Below are 10,578 nucleotides of genomic sequence, written 5' to 3'. Positions count from 1 at the left end.
GCTGGGGTGAACAATGACGGCCATAAGGCCCCTTATATATGTCCCAAACCTGGAAAGTTAGGGTTTCGCTGAACAGCGCGGACTCGCCGAGTCCATATCCGGACTCGCCGAGTCCAGTCGTGAACCCGCGACCAGATCCGCGATCCTACTCGGCGAGTCTGAGCTCCAACTCGCCGAGTCCCCTCTTAAAACACCCAAAATCATAAATATAACACTACCTGGAATTCCGGGCTGTTACAACTCTCCCCCACTAGGACTAGACTTCGCCCTCGAAGTCTCACTTTGAAAATAGCTCCGGATGCTACTCCCGCATCTCACGCTCCGGCTCCCAGGTCATTTCCGATCCCTTCCGGTGCTACCACTGAACTAACACCAGAGGTATCTCCTTATTCCTCAGAACCTTGATCTTCCGATCTCTGATGGCCACTGGTCTCTCAGCATAATTCAGGGTCGCATCCACCTGAATGTCCTCTAATGGAACCACTGCCGACTCATCGGCTATACACTTTCTCAATTGCGACACATGAAAAGTGTCGTGGATCTGTCTCAATTCCGTTGGCAACTCCAAACGGTAGGCCACCTGGCCTACCCTCGCAATCACACGAAAAGGCCCAATATACCGGGGCCCCAACTTGCCCCTCTTCCTGAATCGAATCACTCCTTTCCAAGGAGAGACCTTCAGGAATACGAAGTCGCCGACCTGAAACTCAAGCTCGAACCGGCGTCTGTCTGCATAACTTTTCTGTCGGCTCTGGGCGGTCAATAACCTCTGTCTGACCTGCTGAATCTGCTCTATCGTCTGAATCAAGCTGGGAGTCCCAGACTCCCTTCCTGCATCCCTCCTGATACTCCTGGCTCTACACCCGCGGAATCCCTACCGCGTCCTCAGCAGACATCCCAACATGATGTCATTCCATACCACTGTCACAAATACAGTGTTCAATCACCGTACTCCAAATCATCCATTCTCACCACTACTTCCACTTCCGTGAACCAACACTTTCCCCAACAAATGAGGGTCTGACACCTCCTCTCATACAACAGCTCAAATGGTGGCATACCAATGCACTAATGATGGCTGTTGATATAGGATAACTCAACCAAGGATAAATACGTGACGCAGCTTCCTCCGAAATCTAATACACATGCCCGAAGCATGTCTTCGAGCGTCTGAATCGTTCACTCTCTCTAAAGTGTCCTCAGACATCATCATGATAAGCTCTAGCTCATTTCTCATATCCCTCTTTGAGACTGAGCACCAGGTCAGCTTTTGGCTCCACAGCTGAGCCCCCAAAGGTCACCCATATCATGATCCAAATATCCCACTAACTTCCTCCCCGTGACCACTATCCCGGCCCAGTGACACGCAAGTCACGAAATCCTCTTTTCCTCATCCGAGAAAAATACAATCCAACCGAGGATCATCTCAACTCTGATCTCTGGTTTCTGCTGCGCATATTCCTTGCGTATCTCACCACATTTCCCGACAGAGACGGAGACCCCAGTCACGCCCCCGGTTCAACATTCATGCTCCAAAAACTCAATACTAGGGCTACTCAAGCCCAAAACTCTTCCACATAATACACTGTTCGGAAAACATTCCATCATCACATGCTCTTGCCATCTAGTGAGTACTACGGCTCCCCGCAGTATCACAACACCCTCTGACTAGTGAGTACTACAGCTCCCCGCAGTATCACAACTCCCTCTGACTAGTGAGTACTACCGCTCCCCGCAGTATCGCAACACCCTCTGACTAGTGAGTACTACGGCTCCCCGCAGTATCACAACTCCCTCTGACTAGTGAGTACTACGGCTCCCCGCAGTATCACAACACCCTCTGACTAGTGAGTACTACGGCTCCCTGCAGTATCGCAACACCCTCTGACTAGTGAGTACTACGGCTCCCTGCAGTATCACAACTCCCTCTGACTAGTGAGTACTACGACTCCATGCAGTATCACAACTCCCTCTGACTAGTGAGTACTACGGCTCCCCGCAGTATCACAACACCCTCTGACTAGTGAGTACTACGGCTCCCCGCAGTATCGCAACACCCTCTGACTAGTGAGTACTTACGGCTCCCCGAAGTATCACAACACCCTCTGACTCCACTAGCTCGTGCTCCGCAGACTATCATAGGCGGCTACCCATACTCGACTCGAATATTCATCACAGACTCTGGGGGCAATCGACATAACAATGCCCACCCTTGCAAAGATCCACTCTCTCAAATAATCTCCCTGGATATCCATACTCGAAGGGCTCCCACTAGATCCATAGATACGTGATATACCACCAGTCGTCTCAATTCAAGATTCAAGAGTAACTCCGAAATAAAGATATCGTACCTGGATACCTCGGAATACCCCAACAGAACATCACACGATCCTACCACAACCACTGATCTCCTGCCCCAAGCATCATATAGACACAATAATACATTTCCTCTGAACCCCATAATTAGATCTACATTTTTCCCACATTGCAACTTCGGTGCATCTAATTTCTCGATTGGAATACGAGAAAATGCTGACGCTACGAAATATGTTGATAATTCTCCGAAACCCTTTTTCCCGCCGCTCAAAATCCAAACAAGGATACACATACCGACCCCGGGATTTGGCTGCCCAATCATTCTCTATCTACTTGCCCCAACATTGACCAATACCAGATTCCTGACCAATAAACATCTGCCGTGGAGACATTCATCCTTCTCAAACAAGTACTTCCCGCATTAACTCACTCTGACCCCTTTCCTCGATCACCGACATCTCTGGTCTCATGATTTCTTACCGCAGATCTCTATACTCCACTTATAACTGCTCTTGACAAATCTCTTCTTTCTTACATACGGCACCCGGTTCTCCCCCACTTAGGGTTCGAACCATCACCAAATAACACACAACCAACCCATAACTATTTTCACCAACAAAATCGCACCTGCCCCCGGAAAGTGCTACACAACACCCGATAATCCCCCCTTAAGGAAATCAATCAACCTCATATACTCTGAACCTCTGATGAACTCCTCAAGAACTTCTCGTCACGACTGCCTCTAGTCGTTCCAAATCTGGTACCAATCTAGTACCAAACAACTCAACTGCTCAATAACATCCCTGGCTCATAGACCGAATCACAAAATCATCGTACCCCTCGTCTCAACTCATCAACCAATGCTCCAACACCGGGATCATCCCAAGAACAGGGACCCACTCCCGTATTCAACACCCAACATAGATAGAAAAACTTTCTGCACTGCTAGACTCGACTGAACTCCCCACTGATACCACTACAATCCATCCTACTATACTCGAATAGGTATAGTGTGGTCCTCGACTATCTCAGTCCCAACTGACTATTTGCTCATGATCAATCACTGCTTCGCGGCACACATGCTACCTGATACTCTGGTGGGAAATCATCGTCAATGACGACCTGCAGGGTTTACCCCCAAACCCAAAACTAAAACATCATGCTTCTCATATTTTTCACACGAACATAATCAGTACCTCCCAGATCATAGAAGGTGACATCTCCTTTATCGACTGGTCGCTCAACCCAGATCGAAATTCTCCCTTCTCGCTGACTCCTTACTAAAATACTCTGAGGGGCTCTCGATCTCCCTCTCAAGGGACGCCTCTTTGAACTTAATCATGACCGGATAACCGGAGAACCACAAGCCTCATTCGCTACAAACCATGGTACTCATCCCATGACCTCTCTTCTCAATATGCTCCGGTGTATGGTACCCTAACCATAACATCACTCCCCAATCCGCTCCGATGTATGGTACCCGGACCATAACATCACTCCTCAATCCGCTCCGATGTATGGTACTCGAACCATAACATCACTCCTCAATCCGCTCCGATGTATGGTACTCGAACCATAACGTCACTCCTCAATCCGCTCCGATGTATGGTACTCGAACCATAACATCACTCCTCAATCCGCTCCGATGTATGGTACTCGAACCATAACGTCACTCCTCAATCCGCTCCGATGTATGGTACTCGAACCATAACATCACTCCTCAATCCGCTCCGGTGTATGGTACTCGAACCATAGCATCACTCCTCAACCCGCTCCGATGTATGGTACTCGAACCATAACATCACTCCTCAGTCCGCTACGATGTATGGTACTCGAACCATAACATCACTCCTCAATCCGCTCCGATGTATGGTACTCGAACCATAACATCACTCCTCAATCCGCTCCTTAGGACCTTCAGAATACTCCCTGTATCAAGTATGGGTCCTCTGCTTTCAGTAGTACGGGCCCATACTACCTGCCACATCTACCCATACTTTCCACACGGACCATCCCAGAGCTCCTAAGTAGCTGCTCGACCTGCTCTTTCACCAATCCCATCGCGCGTGCTCGCTCCCCAGCGAAATTCTCTACTCTACCAACGCACTCATCTGGCTAGGTTTACTCCCTAGGCTCTTCCGTTGTCCTCCCACTTCTTTGCTATCAGCTGCTGAAGAGCTCCTAATGATGCCAACCATCTACCTCCTGAATATCGTCATATTCACTTGGTAGCTGACTCCCATCATCGAGAGTTCCACAAAGCACAAAGCAAGCAGCATTCGAGCATCGAAGAATACATAGGACTCCCTCTCTGTGATAACTCCACCTTCTCGGCTCATCCTCGGAAGTACCACTGAACTCTGTAACTCTACCCCTCATGGGTTCTAACTGGATACTCTCACTCATCACATACTCAAAAGCATAACACATATAACAACAAGTCCTAGGCTAAGGCATCACAAATCAGGCCACTCTAGTCCTAAGATATGAAATACCTAGCCTGTCTCTAGCATGCAATAATATCTCATAAAGTGCATCATAAATATCTCATAACACAAAAGTAAGGGTATTTTGGGAAATCACCGTTCGGGCTCTGGCTGATTGTACACACTGCTCTTTCTTGCTTTCTCTTTGAACTCTTATTCACTTTTAGAAAACTATTTATTTGAAAACTTTTCTTACTTCCTCAGTTTGAGTCCAGATTTACCCGAAGGCGCATCCGAATCCCTCAAACCAAGGCTCTGATACCAACTTGTAACACCGTAAATTTCAAAACAAATTTTCGTTTAAGATAATCATTTTATTCTTAAATATACTTGTTTAAAAATCGCATTCATAATCGAATTACAAAACGGAACTCCATTTTCACTTATATAGAAAACCAGGATCCTCCAAATCATGACTCCTTCTCTGGTGTGTACAATCAAGCCGGTGCCGTCCCATGATACTGAAAGAAACCTGAAACAACATAACACAAACACTGTAAGCACGAAGCTTAGTGAGTTCCCCAAAATACCACACATATAACACATATAAGCCACTCGAGGCTATAACTCTATGGGTCCGTACACCCAACTCTGTGAACCCTCAGGTTCTAACTCTAGGAACCCTTCGGTTCCAACTCTGCAAACAGGCACAGCATAAATCACATAGAAATAATGCAGTACAACACATATCATACATAGCATACAAATACTCTGTCACATAACTCTGGTTACATACTCAAGGTAAAGTATAGTGAGAAGACTCACCTCGCGTGTCTCGATATCTCACAATTCTGGGAATCCCTCGTGCCCGATTCTCCGAGCTCTAATCTTCCTATAACATCATATGTCCCTAGTTAACACTTTATATCTCTAATGTTGACTATCCCTAAGAAGTCAACAGAGGTCCACTCTGGTCAACGGTCAACGGTCAACTTTGACAGGACTCGGCGAGCGCTAGGGCGACTCGGCGAGTCTAGACGTTCTCATCAATTCTCTAAGATTCCCTTTCTACACGTCGAGTATCCCCCCTGACTCGACGAGTTCCTCCTGGAAGAATCGCGGGGCCACCCCGACTCAACTCGCCGAGTCTGAGGAACAACTCGGCGAGTCCCAGTTCGACTCAGACCACCTGTTAACCCTCTCTAACTCGCCCTGACTCACCGATCCAACCCATAACCCGGACATGACCATTCTAAGGCAATCTTCAAGCTACTCGCCGAGTCTGTTCATCGGACTCGGTGAGTCCATGCCATGCAACCGCTCAAACTGCTTTCTAAGGTCAGACCTGCTCCGGCAATTCATAGGTCTGGCCTTCCTAGACTGGTTCATCACGTAAAGTCCTTATTTCGGTGCTCATAATACACCCCATGACTCATAATTGATGTTTTGACCTAAGGCATAAGGATTCCAATCCAAAACCTCCATTGATTCCCGAAAAGCTCAGGCATGGGACACTCTGGACTTCCAAGGGTCCCAATATAGGGTTCCAATCGTTTGGGGGACTAAGGAAACACTCAATCTAGCCACAAAAGGGTTCAATAAACCCTAAATCCATATACACATCAACATAGAAGGGAACAACTCGAAAATATTACCTGAATAACATTGCTCTGTGTCCCCAACTCTCAGAATATAGCTTCTCCTGTTGTTCCCTTAACCAAGCCTCGTCTTCCTTGCAAAATAACACTTCCAAGATCAATAATGGTCTTCTACCTTGCTCCAGATGCTCACAATCGAATTAGGGTTTCACTCAAAGGGCTGGGGTGAACAATGACGGCCATAAGGCCCCTTATATATGTCCCAAACCTGGAAAGTTAGGGTTTCGCTGAACAGCGCGGACTCGCCGAGTCCATATCCGGACTCGCCGAGTCCAGTCGCGAACCCGCGACCAGATCCCCGATCCTACTCGGCGAGTCTGAGCTCCAACTCGCCGAGTCCCCTCTTAAAACACCCAAAATCATAAATATAACACTACCTGGAATTCCGGGCTGTTACATATCTGCCTAAGAAGGGTTGGTTAACAGCGCGCGGTACCCCTCTCCTGGGTACTTCAGAAGGTTCAAGGTAAGGGACGACTGACGGATCGCATTAATCTTTAGTATTTTTATTATGTTTAGGTTCGGAAGAACCTTTATTTGCCGAAATGGATACGGAGAAAGTTCTTTTTACACAACACTAGGGATTTACACATGGTTGCACTATGTCAAACCATGATTGATAGAGTCGTCGAAGTTGGAACACTTCGACATGATACAGAATGAGGGTCAATAGAGTCCTGTGCCGAACGGGCACACAAGTTCTAGGCATCTCGGGTTTCATCCCGTGTATCACTGCCGTGGATACTTGGATCAATAGAGTCGATGCGAAACTATAGAGAGTAGAGTACCTTTTTATGAATGGATTCTCATGAGGCATTTCTATAATCGCCTAACATATACTAGTCATGTATAATTAAGGTGGGGAGGACTGTTGACTGAGCGACTCCGCCTTAAATCCACAACCAAACGAGGAACAAGAAATGAGGTGGCATTCACTCACTCTAGGTCTATCCATCTCGATTATACATGGCCATAACGTATATACTTAGCCATTATAGTTTTACCTAATGAAATTTTTAAATTTTATAACCGTGCTGCGACTTTCGCCTTAATGGGGGAAATAATTACATTTAGAATTAGCCTTTTAATGTTTTCGATTAGTTATCTGAGATTGAGAGACGTACCAAAAATATACCGGGTTCCTTGATGCTTCTCCTAAGCATTAGAGTTAGACTCCTCCTATGTCTTTGTCTTTTCTTTCCGTTGGACAGTCCTTCTTGAAGTGTCCAACCTCACCACATAGACAGCAAACTGTACTGGTCGCCACATGGGCGGTTGATGTAATAAACTCAACCGGGGTTCTGCAGACACGAGTGGTATGCCCCTTCATATTGCACCTAGCACAATAGAGTTCCCTACATATACCATGATGATGGTAGCTACACTTGCCGCAGTGGGGAAGGCTTCCTAGGTATGGTCTTCTTGAAGTCGGGATGGAAGGGATGGAAGGGGCACTAACTATCTCGGCTCGCTGCCCTTCAGCAGGTCCTTGAGCCGAGGTACTTCCTTCCTCGTTCTTAAACTTTCTCTCCAGTGGAGTTAGTGGAGGTTCTTGAGTGGTTGGGTATGCAAGTGTGGGTTGTTGCTGTCAACTACTAAGATCGGAATTTCCGACGGGACTCTTGCTAACATTGGCGTTGTTAGCATTCAGTTGAGCCATGACAGCTGCAACGGCTGCCGAGACTGCAGTCTGGAAGGTAGCTTCATCGAGTAGGAGAGTAGGTTTCTTGCTAGTGGATTGGTTACACTTGCTCGGAAGCATGGTTTTTCCTATACGGAAAGGAACTCAAGCGGATGAGAGACGATGGTTAACCCTGGACATATCTATCCTTACTATGTTAGGCCTAAATTTTTCGCGTGCTTCGGGTATTGGTTGTCTGAGTGTCGACCTACATCCCTATGATGTAGTCCTGGTATGCAAGGTAGGAGTATGAGTATCGGAAAAGCCATAAGATGCGAGTCGTTCCTACTAAGTTACCTTTATATTGGGAAAGGTTCACTCTCCGGTTTGGAATGATTTGAGAACAGTTCGGAACGAAGACCGCGGAAAGAAAGGTTCATGAAGACTTATGGATAAATACTCTCAATAGAGGTGTGGGGATCCGCTCTAATCGTATTACTTGCAACGGGAAAAGGCGTTTTACCTAACACATAGCGTGAGTAGTGTAATCACTAACTCACTAAATTGTATTATTTTATGGGTATATTAGCGTGACGAACACGAGGAAAAGACACTTCCCGGGTTCCAGGTACTGGTTCCCTCTGTCTACCTCGTATCCCTGACTGGGACCGGCATTGGTTTCCTTCGGGTAGTTACCTAGGGTTCTTTTCTCGTGAAGACATGTTGAATTTCTACTCCGCCTTACTTCCGAATCCGACTCTGGGTGTCATCACTTCATGATGGATGACTTGAAATCTCGGAAGTTTAGGCGAATTTCTCACCGATGTCCCTAAAAAGATATAGGCACTTGGTGAATTCAATAGTCTCGACCTAGTTCATTTATTTCCGAACTGGAAATCTTCTCAATGAACCTCTTCTGGGTCTGAATCAACTCTTCTGTCAAGCACTGAAGTGGATAGGGTTTTATACAGGGTTCGTGCGAGAATGGAAATGTCTAAAGAATCCTAAGAGATTATTAACATTTCACTGGGTGATCCATATCGAGTCCTGCTACGATTACATAGGGTATAATCATATATAGCTTAGATCCGATAGGCCTTCGAATATGTGATACTACTCTATATCCACATCCCAACGAGGAAAAGGAAGTAGAGCGAAACCACACATTCTTAGCCTATGGGATCCTTATTATATATAACCTTGGGAGTATACCCTCTGTAATTGTAGGTATATCAATAAGGATCTTTTTTGTTCTTCATACAAGGTTATCTATGGATCCTAAATTACCCCTATGGTATTTTAATTTCTTGTTTGTTTCTTATCTTTTGAATATGATTCTGGGATTAATGTGAGTCTTTTAGTATTCCAAAATACTCCCATAGTATTTTAAACTTTATGTTTGGCTCTAGCATTCCTAGTTGGTAAGTTTCAGACCAGTTGCAACACCACTATCACTCCCAAGCACACGTTCATCGCATCTCGAATAAATGTAGTTGATCAGGTTACATTTATTTCAGCTTACGATTACATAACTGCCCAGGTTTGACGGTAATGCTCAACATCCGAAGACTTTTATTCTTGTTCTTCTTGTGATACTTGTGTTCGAGTGTTTAGATTATGGATGTTCTTATACTTTGGTAAAATATGGTTATATTTTAAAGTATAATTCTTGGTCAGAGTGTTTTATCCCTAAGTATTTATAGGCTGTATATCTTTTATGAATTGATATACTTACCTCACTATAAACAATGCTCTGATACCAATCTGTCACACCCCAAAACTGGAACGACGGAAACGTTCTGGGGTGGATGACGTCATGTCAAGTATCACAACATATGCAGTATAGTAATCAAAGTACAATAATCATTGCATTAATAGTAATAGTTTTACATGGTTTACATTACATAGAAACCTCAAAGTAATACAAGTAATAGTATAGGTGCAGCTTGGTAGTAAACCATCTTCATCAAAAGCTCCTGGGGATGTACCTGTCTATTGCTGACCTGAGAATACAAGTTATTTGAAAGCGAGTATCAGCATTTTTACAAATGCTGGTGAGTTCATAAGTATTTAGTGTCATTTTATCCAAATAACTTTTTATAAGTAGTAGTAGTTTAGAATCAAGGGTGCATTAGAGTCCTTTCCAGAAAATCCTATATTTTCTTAAATAAAGTAGTCTTCTACAAGACCCATCAGAGTTATGTGGTAAAAAGTAGTTTTCCCTTAAACACTATCATTATCAAAATACGGGATTTGATTTTAAAGAAAGTAGGAGAATATCAGGGAAAATAACATATGCCTCAGCAGTGAGGACTGCTGACTAAGGAAAAAGGAACCATAGACTCCAGGAGAGTATCGAATGAACGACACGCCTAGCTCAGTCTAAAAAAAAGGAGACACAGATCCCAGACTGTATCAAATGAAAGATGCAGCTAGCAAGGTCTAAAACAATGAATACAGACCCTAGACAGTATCAAATGAAAGATACAGCTAGCACGGTCTAAAACAGTGAATACAGACCCTAGACAGTATCAAATGAAAGATACATCTAGCACGG

This window comes from Lactuca serriola, chromosome 5 (assembly GCF_051521515.1).
Source record: "Lactuca serriola cultivar US96UC23 chromosome 5, Lser_US96UC23_V15, whole genome shotgun sequence".
Lineage (NCBI taxonomy): Eukaryota > Viridiplantae > Streptophyta > Magnoliopsida > Asterales > Asteraceae > Lactuca > Lactuca serriola.
This window is presented reverse-complemented; position numbering follows the sequence as displayed.